This window comes from Trachypithecus francoisi, unplaced genomic scaffold, assembly GCF_009764315.1.
Source record: "Trachypithecus francoisi isolate TF-2019V2 unplaced genomic scaffold, Tfra_2.0 Lachesis_group16, whole genome shotgun sequence".
Classification (NCBI taxonomy): domain Eukaryota; kingdom Metazoa; phylum Chordata; class Mammalia; order Primates; family Cercopithecidae; genus Trachypithecus; species Trachypithecus francoisi.
This window is the reverse complement of record NW_022681461.1, coordinates 83969608-83987245: the sequence shown is the minus strand read 5'-3', so window position 1 is coordinate 83987245 and position 17638 is coordinate 83969608. Positions and strand designations below refer to the sequence as shown.

The following is a 17638-nucleotide window of genomic DNA, read 5'->3' as shown; positions in this document are numbered from 1 at the left end:
CCCAGCCCCTGGTAACTATCACTCTACTCTCTGTTACTATGAGCTTAGCATTTTGGTTTTTAGATTCTACATAAAGTGAGATCTTGCAGTATTGTCTTCCTGTTTCTGGCGTATTTTCACTTAGCATAATGTCTTCAAGGTTCATGCTAAGTTTGCAAATAGTGAAACTTCTTCTTTTTAAGGCTGAATAATTATGTATTTTCATTGTATGTGTATACACACACATGTACACACACATATCTAGTGTTTACTTCGGCAACACATGTAATAAAATTGGAACAATACAGAGAAGATTAGCATGGCTCCCGAGCAAGAATGACACTCTAATTAGTGAAACATTCCATATTTCTTTTTAAAAAATCTATTTAAAAAATTTTAAAGTATATGCAAAGCACATTTTCTTTCTCCACCCATCTGTCGACAGATAAGCACTTAGATTGTTCTCCTATCTTGGCCATTGTGAATAATGTTGCAATAAACATGGGAGTGCAGATATTTCCTCTAGATCCTGACTTTAATTTTTTTGGAATATATACCCAGAAGTGAGATTGCTGGATCATATGGTACTTCTATTTTAATTTTTTGAAAACTTCCGTACTGTTATTTATTTATTTTATTTTTAATTTCAATAAGTTTTTGGGGAACAAAGCAGGGTTTTTTTTTTTTCTCTTCCTGGTACTGGCTGCCAGAATGATCACTTATAGAGAGGCAATGTGATGATTGTCAAACTATCACCCAATCACCTGACATTCCTGGTAGGTGGTGGGGTGGGGAGCCCTCTTTTGCCCTGCTCATGCCTGACTACCTGTAACAGTTACATGGATAAGTTCTTCAGTGGTGATTTCTGAGACTTTGGTGCACCCACCACCTGAGCAGTGTATGCTGTACCCAATGTATAGTCTTTTAGCCCTCATACCCCTTCCCACTGTTTCTCCTAAATCCCCAAAGTCCATCATATCATTCTTATGCCTTTATGTCCTTATAGCTTAGCTCCCACTTATGAGTGAGAACATAGGATGTTTGGTTTTTCATCCTTGAGTTATTTCATTTAGAATAATGATCTCCAATTCAGTCCAGGTTGCTGCAAATGTCATTATTTTATTCCTTTTCATGGCTGAGTAGTATTCCATGGTGTGTGTGTGTGTGGTGTGTGTGTGTGTGTGTGTGTGCGTGTAGTGATAACACTTGAGGCCTACTCTCAGCAAATTTCACATACCCAATACATTATTATTAACTGCAGTCACCATGCTGTTCATTAAGTCTCTAGTACTTATTCGTCTTATAATTAAAGGATTGCAATATTTTACCAATATCTTCCCTTTTCCTGAAGCCCAGCCCCTGGTAACTATCACTCTACTCTCTGTTACTATGAGCTTAGCATTTTGGTTTTTAGATTCTACATAAAGTGAGATCTTGCAGTATTGTCTTCCTGTTTCTGGCGTATTTTCACTTAGCATAATGTCTTCAAGGTTCATGCTAAGTTTGCAAATAGTGAAACTTCTTCTTTTTAAGGCTGAATAATTATGTATTTTCATTGTATGTGTATACACACACATGTACACACACATATCTAGTGTTTACTTCGGCAACACATGTAATAAAATTGGAACAATACAGAGAAGATTAGCATGGCTCCCGAGCAAGAATGACACTCTAATTAGTGAAACATTCCATATTTCTTTTTAAAAAATCTATTTAAAAAATTTTAAAGTATATGCAAAGCACATTTTCTTTCTCCACCCATCTGTCGACAGATAAGCACTTAGATTGTTCTCCTATCTTGGCCATTGTGAATAATGTTGCAATAAACATGGGAGTGCAGATATTTCCTCTAGATCCTGACTTTAATTTTTTTGGAATATATACCCAGAAGTGAGATTGCTGGATCATATGGTACTTCTATTTTAATTTTTTGAAAACTTCCGTACTGTTATTTATTTATTTTATTTTTAATTTCAATAAGTTTTTGGGGAACAAAGCAGGGTTTTTTTTTTTTCTCTTCCTGGTACTGGCTGCCAGAATGATCACTTATAGAGAGGCAATGTGATGATTGTCAAACTATCACCCAATCACCTGACATTCCTGGTAGGTGGTGGGGTGGGGAGCCCTCTTTTGCCCTGCTCATGCCTGACTACCTGTAACAGTTACATGGATAAGTTCTTCAGTGGTGATTTCTGAGACTTTGGTGCACCCACCACCTGAGCAGTGTATGCTGTACCCAATGTATAGTCTTTTAGCCCTCATACCCCTTCCCACTGTTTCTCCTAAATCCCCAAAGTCCATCATATCATTCTTATGCCTTTATGTCCTTATAGCTTAGCTCCCACTTATGAGTGAGAACATAGGATGTTTGGTTTTTCATCCTTGAGTTATTTCATTTAGAATAATGATCTCCAATTCAGTCCAGGTTGCTGCAAATGTCATTATTTTATTCCTTTTCATGGCTGAGTAGTATTCCATGGTGTGTGTGTGTGTGGTGTGTGATTTTCTTTATCTACTCATTGGTGGGCATTTGGGCTGGTTCCATATTTTTGCAATTGCAAATTGTGCTGCTATAAACATGCATGTGCCAGTACCTTTTTTGTATAATGACTTCTTTTCCACCGAGTAGTGGAACGGCTGGATCAAATGTTAAGTCTACTTTTAGTTCTTTAAGGAATCTCCACACTGTTTTCCAGAGTGCTTGTACTAGTTTACATCCCCACCAGCAATGTAAAAGTGTTCCCTTTTCACCACATCCATGCCAACATCTAATTTTTTTTTATTATGGCCACTCTTGCAGGAGTAACGTGGTATCACATTGTGGTTTTGATTTGTATTGCCCTGATATACTTTTTTAAAATAATGGCTATACCAATTTACATTCCCACCAACAGTATATTAATACAAATGTTTCCTTTTTTCCATATCCTTACCAACAGGGATCTTTTATCTTTTTGATGATAGCCATTTTAATAAGTGTGAGGTGATAACTCATTGTGTATTTTTGCATTTGCATTCTCATGACGATTAATGATATTGAGCATCTTTACATATGCCTGCTGGCCATTTGTATGTCTTTTTTTTTTTTATCCTGAGACAGAGTCTCATGCTGTCACCCAGCTAGAGTGCAGTGGCATGATCTCAGCTCACTGCAACCTCTTCCTTGTGGTCGAGGTTCCCCTGTCTCAGCCTCCCTAGTAGCTGGGATAACAGGTTTGCACCACCATACCTAGCTAATTTTTGTATTTTTAGTAGAGATCGGGTTTTACCATGTTGGCAAGGCTGGTCTCAAACTCCTGGCCTCAAGGGATCTGCCTGCCTCAGCCTCCCAAAGTGCTGGGATTACAGACATGAGCCATCATGCCCAGCCTATATGTCTTCTTTTGAGAAAGGTCTATTTAGGTCTTTTGCTCATTTATAATCAGTTTGTTTTCCTGCTCTTGAGTTGTGTAAGTTCCTTATTAACTCCTTATTGGAATCAAGACTTACAAATATTTTCTTTTGTTCTGTAGGTAACATTTTCATTTTGTTAATTGCTACTTTTGCTATGCAGAAACTTTTTAGTTTGATGTTTTCCCACTTATTTATTTTTGTTTGTGTTATCTGATATTTTACTTTGGTATTCAAAATATTGCCAAAGACAATGTCAAGGAGTTTTTCTCCTATGTTTTCTTCTAGGAGTTTTAAGGTTTTAGACCTTATGTTTAATTCTTTAATCCATTTTGGGTTGATATTTGTATATAGTGTAAGAGAAGCATCCAATCTTATTTTATTTTTGCATGTGGATTTCTAGTTTCCTCAACAATCATTTATTAAAAAGTTTATCCTTTCCCTGTTGTATATTCTCGATGCCTTTGTAAAAAGTTAGCTGACTATATTTGCAGGATTTATTTCTGGGCTATCTATTCTGTTTTGTTGGCCAAGGTGCCTGATTTCATGCCAGCACCATGCTATTTTGATGACTACAACTTTGTAGCAGATTTTAAAAATAAGGTAGTGTGATGCCTCATGCTTTGTTCTTTTTGCTTAAGATTGATTTGGCTATTTGGAGTCTTTTGTGGTTTACAGGAATTCTAGGATTGTATTTTTTATTTCTGTGTGTTTTCATCAGGTAAAAAAAAAAAAAAAATGTTTTTAATGGTTTACTGACTGAGGACAGTCCTCCCGTTCACAATCTAGAACCTGAAGACTGAATCATCTGAGCACAACGGAGATACTGTCCTTGCCATGTACACTCCAGCAAAAACTTCAGGACCTTGAACTTTGGGTTCATAATCTTACAACTGAGAAGGATTCCTCCACGCTCTTTGAACTGTACACTCACGGGAACCCTTCAGGTGAAGCTAACCAGGGAATTTTCTCCCCAGAAGAAGGCATTATTAATATGAACAGCTTTTCCCAAAATCATGGATCAAGACTTCTACTATCATGAAACTCTTATCCTTGAATATTTTTTCCTTTGCTTATGCCTCTATGAACAATAGAAGTGAAAAGAGGGGCTGTTTTGTACACATATGGGGTGTACATTTATTTGCGAATAATTTTGCAGCCAGCCTTATATGTATATAACCTTATATCTTGACAGATGAAAGATGAAGGTCCAATGTAGGTGAGAAACCTTAATGGTATCTACATTGTCACATAATTAGAAACAGAACATTGATTCACCCCTCCTAGCCCACATCATGGTTAAAGAGAACATTGTCAGGGGGCCTTCACTCTTCTAGAAAGGCATCATTTGTTAGGTTCTTTTCTTTCACGGTTTGGAGTTAAAAAAAAAAAAAAAAAAGCAATGTATCCTTCATTATAGACTCTATTGCAGACTCTACTGTAAAGGCTGTGGTTACACAACAGACTTTAAATTCTCTTTTGAAATAGAATTGTTCTAGATTACATACTAGCTAAACAGAGAAGTATCCGAGGAGCTGCCGACACTTGTGGCCTATGGAGAAATACATCAAATGTAGATTATAGGGATTCAGTTATAGATTAACAAAAAGACTGCTAAGTTAATTGAGTGGTCTCTTATCTAGTTCATTCTTTGATTTCTTTAATTTTAGGTGGTTTGGTTCATGGGGACCCTGGGTAAGAAACATACACCAAACTCTTGATATTATTCTCCTGATAGTCATAATAGTTTTCCTGGTACACTGTATTCTCTGAAACGTTTTAAATGTTTGCATGTAGCCATCTCTAGAATGTCAAATGGTATCTCTTCAACTGGAATGACAAGAGGACAGACATGTGTGGCCATGAGCACACCATAAACTATGAATGATATGCTGAGACTGGAAACCCAAAATGGTGGTAAATGAAAGTGGCGTTAAGGCCTTAAGTTTTGGTCCCATTCTCACCTAAGTGAGATCGTGACCAACAGTGGGGAATTTTTAAACAAAATGATGGGAGATCATTGTTTTGTACTGAGCTCATGCACTAGGTCCTAACAGACCAGACCAAATCAAAGTGGAGTCACTCACACTAAATGTGGCATAATCAAGCTAAGACATTAACGAAACAAATAGATCCTAGAACAGACCTGGTGTTTTTTTTCTCCCGCAAAGAGGACATTGCAGAATGAAGAAGTACCCTCTACTTTAATCCTTCAAAAAACAAAAAGAGAAATAACCTGAAGTCCTTACTTCTACCTTGCAAAACCCACTGTTTTGCTATTTTCCAATGGGTTTCAAGGCCAAATAAGTACATTTATGATAGTGATAGTAACATCAATGTCCGAAGTTTTGGTCAATCTCTCAAAATTGAGAAGATAACCAAAATGGGGGGAATTGTTAAATCAGGTTTAGCCTAAACCTGCCTCCTTACATGTTTAAATTAGGTCTAAAGGTTTCTCTGTACATCATGAACTATAACAAGGAAAGTGTAACCAGACCTGTAGTTGACACTTGTGTCAATCACCAAGTTTTGGCCAGTCAAATGTAGCCAACTGTTCAAACTGTGTTCAAATAAGAAACATCAATCCATAACAAATCCAGATGTTTCTGTGCCTCACTTGCATTTTCTGTATATCACCTTCCTTCTACTTTCCATAAATCATCTACCACATGGCTGTGTGGAGTCTCAGAGCTTATTCTGGCCCAGGAGGCTGCCCAGTTTGCAAATCCTTCAATGTTCAATTAAACTCCTTTAAATTTAATTTGGCTGAAGTTTTTTTTTTAACACCCCAAAATATTTCAATGGAAATAATTTAAATAATATTTTAGAGACATAAAAACTATGTTATTGGGAAGACTTAATAAGACATCACTCAAAAAGGGACACAAGTTTAGGTTTTTCAACCTTTTCATCTCTATTGAGAGTGGTTTAGAATAACGAAGTGAAAGGGATTGAAAAAAAAATAAAAACCTTATCAGTGCTGTATGTTTTTCTTTGTGGGTTTCAAATTTCTGCTCTCAGGTATGGAGAAATTATTTTGTTAAGTGCTAACATTTTCATTAGGAAAGGAGAAGTAAGGCCACATAACTTTTTCTCTTAGGGACATTTGTATACATGCTAATGGGTACATTTAGGAACAGAGTAATCATTGATTAAAAAAATAGCTGGTATTGATCTATGCCATAATGTTCTCAACGTTCATTTACATAATCCATTACCTATTCTGGTTTATTCACATTTAAGAAATTCTATTTTAAATGGAACACTGGCCAATCATCTGATTTGATGCAGTGCTTGTACCTCCCCAGAGAGGACATGGAACAATTGTCCTTTAGTCAAGGTACAGATTTTTCCCTGTAGTTTTTACACCTTCTGCAATAGCTCATGGGCTGGACCTACCAGCAATCAACTTTTGATAAAAATGAGACTCATACAACCCCAAATACTTGGCTTCCATGACTACTACCTGTTTGCTTTGAACATGACAACTGAACAGGCCCTAATGCCTTCCCTTTACCATTAAAGCCATATAGTCTGCACGTGTTTTTTTTTTTTTTTTTTTTTTTAAACTTTCATAATAACTTCAAGGGTACAAGTACAGGTTTGTAACAGGTAAACTTGTTGTATAGGTTATTTCATCACCCAGATATTAAGCCCACTACCCATTAGTTGTTTTTCTAGATTCTCTCCCTCCTCCCACCATCCACTCTCCAAAAGGCCCCAGCATGTGTTGTTCCCCTCTGTGTGTCCATGTGTTCTCCCATAACAATCTGTTTTATATCCCACTTCCGCAGAGTTCTGTTTTAATATCTCTGGGAATCTCTTCTTTTTAAATGTGTGTGCCATCTACAAACCTCTTTCACATGCAATGTCTCATTTATTTTATTTAAAAAGATCTTGCTGTCTGGGAGGTATCATGTATAGCTTACCGATCATCATGCCTCAGCTTACAGATATCTAGTGCCATGCCTGAAGACACAAAGCTAGTTGTTTTACAACTGGAAGACAAATCTGACTCAAAGTTTAATGAGTGTATGTGTGCACATATGTGTGCATTTGTTTCCTGCTATAGCCAAGATTCTTGACCCTTTTATGTTGGCACACTCCTTGAACACTGGAGCATTACTTCCCATTCTTAATGGGATTTAAAAAAGAACTCAAAGAGACACTAAAACATGTCAGCATAATTGCCAAGAGATAACAACCACAGTAAAACAGTGTTTCACATTGTCTTTAAAAGCATCTCTATTTACTTACTACTCACTCTGCGGCCTTTTAGCACCATACTGCATTTGAGCAGAACTGTTAACTGCCCTTATGTATTCACAAGGCAGTGTTCTTGCCTGCTCTTAAAACAACAACAACAAAAACAGTTTTGCAACAGGCTTGTTAGTGTTTTAGCACACTAACAACTCTTAATACCAGCAAATTATACCCTCCACCTCCACTCTGTGCCTGATATTTCCATCACACACACACACACACACACACACACACAATTTGTCATCTCCATTTATTTTTTAAATTGATAAAAAATTGATAGTTCACCTTTAAGAGGACTATGGTACAACAGGGGAGCAGGAACACCGGCTTAAAACCTCTATGGTAGGATATGGTTCAATTAAATATCCTGTCAAAAAGCAATCTGGAAATTAAGGCATTTGATCTTGCTCATTAAATAGATAAATTCTGATGGTAGGTTTAACGTAATGCCTATACAGCTAAGATGTTCTGAGAGAACGAAATTAGTGATTTACTAAATCACTTCTTCCTTGGCTGTGAAAATGCTTTTCTGCATATTTTTTTCTTCAGCTCAGGCCTGCAATGGATTTGTGCTTTAGGAGAAAGTACCCTTTTTAAATAATATTTCTTCCAAAGATATCTTCATGACCAGCATTTCAGGGACTAGAAGTTCTTTCATAAGTTGATTCTTATTATACTCTCCAGTGCTAAATAAAGGGAAAGCCACAAATGGAACTTTACTGAAAATGCTATGTAACAATAATAGCATTAGTTATGTGGCATGATATGTGCCAGACACTGTTTTAACTTATTTGCATATATTAACTCAAAACAATTCCATGAAGTCAATGTATTTATTATGTCCCTTTCCAGATGGGAAAACTAAGGTATAGAGGAAATGTGCAGTCGACTAAATAGCAGTGCAACCAGAGTTTGAATCCAGACATTAGGAATCTAAGGCCTTGATATTTAGGCTTTATGTAAAAACAATTCAAAAGGGAGGCTGGGTGCAGTGGCTCACACCCATAATCCCAGCACTTTGGGAGGCCGAGGTGGGTGGATCACTTGAGACCAGGAGTTCAAAACCAGCCTGGCCAACACGGTGAAACTCAGTCTCTACTAAAACTACAAAAATTAGCTGGGTGTGGTGGTACATGTCTGTAATCCCAGCTATTTGGGAGGTTGAGGCAGGATAATCATTTGAACCTGGGAGGCAGAGGTTACAGTAAGTTGAGATCATACCATTGTATTCCAGCCTAGGCAACAGAGCAAGACTTGGTGACAAACAAAACAAAACAAAACAAAACAAAAATTTAAAAGGGGAAAAAGAGAGAAAGACAGATGAAAAAAAAAATTTAAGAAATGAAAAAGTTTGTCATATAAGCTATAGAATGATTCTATTTTGTTCTCACTGATACTAGCCTTGATTCTATTCCCCTTTCATTATGAGGAACTGACCCAGAAAATTCATAATTTGCGAGTGTGTGTTTGTAGACTTTCGATAACAGAAGTGAAAACATGTCAGTGACAGCTCAAATATTCTTTGAAGATTCAAAGTGAAAATCCAAGCACCAAAGCATCTTTTGCTTCATTCTCACCCACAACACCATGGGGAGGACCCAGGTGACCTATTTTTTCAAAGGTGAATCACAATGTCTACCTACTCAAGAACATTCACCTTCCTACTCAGCTTGTAGTAGGAGGCTGGTTCCTGATTGGAAAAAGCAGATATGACTGTTTTATAGTCCATTTTAAAGTCAAAGAGGACCTACACAATGCCAAATGTGTGCTACTATAATAAATCTGCCATTTACTTCTGGAAGCACTGAAATTTAAGTTCATTACTGACATGTACCAGAGCTTGATTAGCTACCTTAGATGAGCTTTTACACTGAAGTTTTTATTCTGTAATTACATAGAAAATAGCTTTCACACTTATGCCAAGATACTAAGTTCTATGTCAGCTGTTAAATTTCAGCCAGCAGTGTGGGAGGTAACACTAGCTGTAATCTTAATGGCTGTTGAAAGTTAATGTTTAATAGCTTTGAAAATAGAAATGAAACTTGAAAAGTCTATGTAGATACCTGGAATGTTGATGGGTTCTCAAGCTTCAAGTGAAGAAAAATACTGACAATTATTCAGTGAATTTATAATGATGGAAAGGGGAATCATTCATTTGAGTCAAGTATGAATGGTCATAAAATAATTATCTATATTGATCAAGTATAGCAAAATATTTCAGAAGTTTGCACCTCATCATTGTGAATTTTGTGGACAAAGTTATAGTTCATAAAACCCCAAATAATCTTTGGTTCAGTAGACAATGAAGACCTTCTTTAATATTGATGCAATTTATGACTTGACTCTATACTTTACAGTTGTTCCCATGTTAATTAGAAGGAAGATAACTGAATTACATTTTAAAAAATTTACTGTACTTGATCATCATAAGTTTTCCATTGGGACCCTTGTTTCAGTTGCCTATATATTGGGCTGCTTTTAAAAAGTCACATTATCTTCATGAAAAGTAGTGGCTGCTTTTTCACAGAAGTCATTTTTCATAATTAAATCTCTTGGTTATTACAGTGTTTCTCCCCAAATGCCAAAATAAATGAGAATATATTTTTATTTCACGGTTCTTATTAAAAGCTCATTTTCTTGGATAAATAATCAGTGCTTAAGTCATTGGGTCAGTAGACAATTATTGTGGATTTAGAATATTTAATTCAAAAGATTGGTTAATATGAACTCATGCATTGAAATATAGCAGTTCTCTTAAGAATTGCTACAAGATCTGAATAAACATTTTCTTTGAAAAGGCTAGTACTTATGAAAATACTCAGAAAATAATTTATAAAATATGCATCTTGAGCAAAGTGTAAATGGCAAAAAAAGGTTCACATTTCCCGTGTTATTAGATGGATTAGATTGTTGTGTTATCCAGTATCCATGATACTGTTGTATCATGCCACTTGTTTTATACTAAAAACATTCTAAAAGAGTATTTAAAATACTCTAAAGGAAAAAAAGGTTTCTGCACATAAAGGTGTTTATTGAAGGATACCTGGTTGCCACTTTTTCACTGTCATTTAATTACATATGCCAAGAGGGTGCAAGTTAAGCTTAATAAGGAAATATTTAAAATGGAATATTGTATGACCAATAAAATATACACGTATTGAGGTGATATTGAAACACAAAATAGACTGAAAAATACTTAAAATGATGTTAAAATTATATTTACACTAAAATAATTTTTAAAGTTATGTGTTCATATGGACACTAAGAGAATACTACCAAATGAAAGCTTTTGAAAAGACAGGTAAGTTTTATCACCTTTCTTGATGAAGAATTTCATTACTGCTATTGCAGTTCTCATTACATCCTATAATATAAAGAAAATACACAGACATAATAGAAATCTTTAAGTTATTCTCTCTCCTCTTTATTATTTGTTGCCCTGGTGGCATATTAGAGTAATGAACAAAGAGATAAGAAGGAGTATCTTATTGAAATTATCAAGTTACAAATACATGTATATAGAAACATTTATCTAGAGGTATATAGACAGATACAAAGATAGATAGATGATAGATAGATAGATAGATAGTGCTGGGAAATGCAATGCAAATCTTCCCAAATACCCCTTAACTCTATAATTTTCTCATCCACTGAATGTTATCAGGAAAATATTAAAATAATTTAGAGAAAAATTTTAAAAATAACTTTTATTGTTTTTTAATTTTTAATTTCTATGGGTACATAGTAAGTGTATATATTTATGGGATATATAAAATAGTTTGATATGGCACACACTGTGTAATAATTACATCAGGGTAAATAAAGTATCCATCATCTCAAGCATTTATCCTTTGTGTTAAAAACAACCTAATTATACTCTTTTAGTTATTTTAAAATGTACCATAAATTATTGTTGACTGTCCTCATTCTGTTGTGCTATCAAATACTAGATATTATTCATTCTATCTAACTGTATTTTTGGTGCCCATTAAGCATCCCCACTTCCCCCACCCCTTGCCACTACCCTTCCCGGCCTCTGGTAGCCTTTATTCTACTCTCCATCTTCGTAAGTTCTTTAATTTTCAACTCCCACAAATAAGGAGATCATGCAAAGTTTGTCTTCAGTTCCATCCATGTTGTTATAAGTGAGAGAATCTCATTTTCTTATGACTTAGTAGTATGACATTGTGTGTATGTACCATATTTTCTTTACCCATTTGTCTGTAGATGGACATATAGCTTGCTTCCTAATCTTGTTTATTGTGAATAATGTTGCAATAAACATGCGAGGCAGCTATCTCTCTCTTCGATACACTGACTTCCTTCCTTTTTGGTATATAGTTAGCAGTGGGGTTGCTGGATTACATGGCAGCTCTATTTTTAGTTTTCTAGGGAACTTCCAAACTGTTCTCTATAGTGGTTGTACTAACTTATATTCCCACCCACCGTGTAGACAGGCTCCCTTTCCTCCACATTCTCTTCAGCATTTGTTATTGCTTGTCATTTGGATAAAAGCCATTTTAACTGGGGTGAGATATCACATTGTAGATTTGATTTGCATTCCTCTGATGGTCAATGATGTTAATACCTTTTCATATACCTGTTTACCATTTGTATGTCTTTTTTTCCAGAAGTATCTATTCAGATCTTTAGACTGTTTTTCAATGAGATTATTAGTTTTTTTCCTATAGAGTAGTTTGAGCTCTTTATCTAATCTGGTTATAAATCCCTTCTTAGAAGAGTGGGTTGCAAATATTTTCTCACATTCTGTGGCTTGTCTCTTCAGTTTATTTATTGTTTCTTTTGCTATGTAGAGCTTTTAAACTTGATGTGATCCCATTTGTCAATTTTTGCTTTGGTTGTCTATGCTTGTGAGATATCACTCAAGAAATCTTTGCCCAGTTCAGTGTTCTAGAGCTTCCCTAATGTTTTCTCATAGTAGTTTTATAGTTTGAGGTCTTACATTTAAATCTTTCATTCATTCTTAGTTGACTTTTGTATATGGTGAAACATAGGGGTTAGTTTCATTCTGCTGCCTTATGGATATCTAATTTTCTCAGCAACATTTATTGAAGACACTGTCCATTTCCCAATTATGTTTTTGACATCTCTGTTGAAAATGAGTTCACAGTAAATGCATAGATTAGTTTCTGGGTTCTGTATTCTATTTCTTTGGCCTATGTGTCTATTTTTATGCCAGTATCATGCTGTTTTGGTTACTATAGCTCTGTAGTATATTGTGAAGTCAGGTAATATGATTCCTCCAGTTTTGTTCAGGATAGCTTTGGCTTTCTGTGTCTTTTGCAGTTCCATATAAATTTTGGTATTGTTTTCTTCTATTTCTGTGAAGAATGTCATTGGTATTCATTGGTATTTTATTAGAGATTGCATTGAATCTGAATATTTCTTTCAGTAGAATGGAAATTTTAACAATATTGATTCTTCTAATCCATAAACATGGAATCTTTCCATTTTTTGTGTCCTTTTGAATTTCTCATATCAGTGTTTTATAATTTTTATTCTGGAGCTCTTTCAATTCTACAAAGTAGATTTCTTTTGCAGACTGTTTGCTGTTGGTATATAGAAATGTTACTGATTTTTTATTTTGTAAACTTATTGAATTTGTTCATTAGTTTGAATATTGTTTGGTGGAGTCTTTAGGGTTATCCAAACATAAGATTATGTACTCTGCAAAGAAGGCTAAGTTGACTTTTTCTTTCTAATTTGTATGCCCTTCACTTAATTCACTTCTCTGATTGCTCTACCTAAGACTTTCAGGACTCCGTTGAGTAATAGTTGTTAAGGTAGTTATCCTTATTGTGTTCCAGATATTAAAGAATCAGTTCTTCCCACTTCAGTATGATACTATCTGTGGGACTGTCATATATGGCTTTTACTGTGTTGATGTATGTTCCTTCTACATACATAGAACATAGTTTGTTGAGGGTTTTTATAAAGAGATGGATTTTATCAAATGGTTTTTCAGCACTTCATTTCATTGAAGTAATCATATCGTTTTTCTTCTTCATTTTCTTGATATGGTATACCAGATTGATTGAACTGCATATGTTGAACCATCCTTTCATCTTTGGCGTGAATCCCAATTGGTAACAGTGAATGATTTTTTAAAAACGTGTTGCTGAATTTGGTTTGGTATTATTTTGTTGAGGATTTTTGCATCATGAATATTGGCCTATTGTTTTCACTTTTTGATGTATCTTTGTGTGGTTTTGGTATCAGAGTAATACTGGCCTCATAGAATAAATTTGGAAGTATTCTTTTTTTTTTTTTTTCTTTTTTTGGAATAGTTTATGTAGGACTGGTGTTAATTCTTCTTTAAATGTTTTGTGGAATTCAGCATTGAAGCCATCAGGTCCTGGGTTTTTGCAGGAGGAGAGTTTATTATGGCTTCAATCTCATTATTTGTTATTGGTCTGTATAGGTTTTGGATTTCTTCATGGTTCAATGTTGTAGGCTTCATGTGTCTAGGAATTTTTTCTAGGTTTTCTAATTTACTGGCAAATAGTTCCTCATGGTGGCCTCTAATGATCCTTTGAATTTCTGCACTATCAGTTATAATGTCTCATTTATCATTAATGATTTTATTTCTTTGAGTCTTCCCTCTTTTTCTCTTAATCTGGCTTAAGGTTTGTCAATTTTGTCTATCTCTCCAAAATACCCAATTTTTGTTTCATCTGTCTTTTGTATTGTTTTATTTCAATTTTATTTATTTCTGCTCTGATATTTATTATTTATTTCCTTCTACTAATTTGGGGTTTGGTTTGCTCTTGCTTTTCTAGCTCTTTAAGGTGCATTGTTAGGTTGCTTATTAGAAGTTTTTCTACTTTTCTGAGGTGGGTATATTTAGCTATAATAATTCCTCTGAGTACTGCTTTTGCTGTATCCCATAGATTTTGGTATGTTGTGTTTCCATTATCAGGCAGAAGCCTGAATGGTCTGTCTAGTGCTAGAAATTCTGGCCACTATCATGTTGGAATTTATATGTCTTTTAAGATCTAACATGCTTTATCTTTCCCTTTAGCTCTAATATGCTTTGTATATTGGGTGCTCCAGTGTTGGGTGCATATATATTTAAATTGTTATATCCTCTTGCTGAATTGACCCCCTTATTATATAATGATGTTCTGTGTCGTTTTTTATAGTTTTTGTCTTGAAATCTGTTTTCTGATAAAAGTAGTGATTCCTTCTTTTCTGGTTTCCATTGACATGGAATATTTTTTCCATCCCTTAATTTTCAGTCTCTATGTGTCTTTACAGGTAAAATGTGTTTCTTGTAGGCAACAGATCATTGAGTCATTTTTTTTTTTTATCCATTCAGTCATGCTATGTCTTTTGAGGACAGTTTAGTCCATTTATAGTTAGTATTATTATTCATGAGTAAGAATTTACTCCTGCCATTTTCTATTTGTTTTGTGGTCTTTTTCTTCTTTCCTTTTTTCATGTTTTCCTTTTAGTGAATAATATTTTCTCTGGTGGTATGTTTTAAACTTGATTTTTATTTTTGTGAATCTATTCTGTGTTTTTAAATTGATGTTACCATGAGACTTGCAAATAATATAACCTATTATTTTAAATTGATGCCAACTTAACACTGATTGCAGAAACAAATGCTACAACAAAGAGAAAACTAATAAAATCTATACACTTTAACTTTGTTCTTCCACTTACTTTTTCTTGTTTCTATTTATATCATATTGCACTGTCTATGTCAGTTCAGCTTTTAGTCTTTCTACTCAATATATGAGTAGTTTACACACTGCAATCACAGTGCTATGGTATTCTATGTTTTCCTGTGTACTTACTATTAGCAGCAAGTTTTTAACCTTCAGATTATTTCTTACTGCTCATTAACATCCTTCTGTTTCAGACTGACAAACTCCCTTTAGTATTTCATGTAGAACAGATATGGTGTTGACAAAATCTCTCAGATTTTGTTTGTCTGGTTTTTATTTCTCGTTCATGTTTGAAGGATATTTCTCCTAGATATACTATGGTAAGAGAAAATATTTTTATTCTTCGGTACTTTATTTTTTATTTTTATTTTTATTTTTTTGAGGCGGAGTCTCGCTCTGTCGCCCGGACTGGAGTGCAGTGGCCAGATCTCAGCTCACTGCAAGCTCCGCCTCCTGGGTTTACGCCATTCTCCTGCCTCAGCCTCCCAAGTAGCTGGGACTACAGGCGCCCGCCACCTCGCCCGGCTAGTTTTTGTATTTCTTTTTTTTTTTTTTTTTTAGTAGAGACGGGGTTTCACCATGTTAGCCAGGATGGTCTCAATCTCCTGACCTCGTGATCCGCCCGTCTCGGCCTCCCAAAGTGCTGGGATTACAGGCTTGAGCCACCGCGCCTGGCCTCTTCGGCACTTTAAATATGTCATCTCACTCTCTCTTAGTCTGTAAAGTTTCCACTGAAAAGTCTGCTGTCAGACGTATTGGAGCGTCATCATGTATTACTTGTTTCTTTTCTCTTGCTGCTTTTAGGATTCTCTCTTTATCCTTGACCCTTGGGAGTTTGATAAATATATTTCTTGAGGTAGTTTTATTTGGGTTAAATCTTTCTGGTGTTCTATAACCTTCTTGTATTTGAGTATTGATATATTTCTCTAGGTTTGAGAAGTTCTCTGTTATCACTTTGAATAAACTTTTTACCCTTATCTTTCTCTGTATCTCCTCTTTAAGGCTGATAACTTCTAGATTTGCCTGCTTGAGACTATTTTCTAGGCCTTGTAGGCATCTTTCCTCATTTTTTACGCTTCTTGCTTTTGTCTTCACTGACTGTATTTTCATAAGACCTATCTTTAAGCTCACTAAATCTTTACTCTTCCTGATCAATTCTGCTGCTAAGAGATTGATACATTTTTCAGTATGTCAATTGCACTTTTCAACTTCAGAATTTTTGCTTGATTTCTTAAAGTTATTTCAATCTCTTTGTTAAATTTATCTGATAGGATTCTGAATTCCTTCTCTTGTTATTTTGAATTTCATCATGGTTCCTCAAAACAGCTATTTTGAATTCTGTTTTTGTAAGGTCACATATCTGTCTCTACAGGGCCCTGGTCCCTGGTGACTTATTTAGTTCATTTAATGAGGTCATTTTCACCTGGATGGTCTTGATGCTTGTACATATGTGTTCATCATTCTTTTGGCATTGAAGAATTAGGTAATTACTGTAGTCTTACAGTCTGGGCTCATTTGTACCCATGCTTTTTGGGAAGACTTTCCGGATATTTGAAGGGACTTGGGTGTTGCAATCTATCAGTTTTTATTTTGGATTCCTGATGTATATGTGCAGGATTGTTACATGGGTATATTGTATGATGCTCGGGTTTCAGATATGGATCCTGCTGTCCCCCAGGTAGTGAGCAAGATACTCAATAGGTAGTTTTTCAGCCCATGCCTACCTTCCCCTCTCCCCATCTTGTAGCGCCCAGTGTCTATTTCCCCTTCTTCATGTCCATATGTGCTCAAGATATAGCTCCCACCTATAAGTGTGAACATGCAATATCTGGTTTTCCATTTCTGTGTTAATTTTGCTTAGGATAATGGCCTTCACCTGCATTAATAATGCTTCAAAGGATATGATTTTATTCTTTCTCAGGGCTGCATAGTATTACACGGTATATAAGTACAACATTTTGTTTATCCTATTCACTATCGATGGTCACCTACGTTGATTCCATGTCTTTATTATTGTGAGTAGTGCAGCCATGAACAAATGAATGTATGTATCTTTTTTGTGGAGCAGTTTATTCCTTTTTGGGTATATAATAACCAATAATGGGATTGGTGCATCAAATAATTGTCTTTTATGCTTTTTGAGATCTCTCCACATTCCTTTCCACAGTGGCTGGACTAATCTACATCCCCATCAACAGTTTAAAAGCATCTCCTTTTCTCTACAGCCTCACAGCATATTCTTTCTCCAATTCACCATTGTTGAGTACGTAGGTTGATTCCACGTCTTTATTGTTGTGAATAGTGCAGCA

General features: G+C 35.2%; 2 non-coding genes across 2 annotated transcripts; both read left to right on the top strand.

Annotated features, from left to right (window-relative positions):
• Nucleotides 1–243: 243 nt before the first annotated feature.
• LOC117099548 lies at nt 244–350 on the top strand. The gene has a single exon (XR_004443873.1). It is a non-coding gene; the product is annotated as a U6 spliceosomal RNA (small nuclear RNA).
• A 1223-nt stretch (nt 351–1573) lies between these two features.
• LOC117099547 lies at nt 1574–1680 on the top strand. Its single transcript, XR_004443872.1, has one exon. It is a non-coding gene; the product is annotated as a U6 spliceosomal RNA (small nuclear RNA).
• Nucleotides 1681–17638: the final 15958 nt, after the last annotated feature.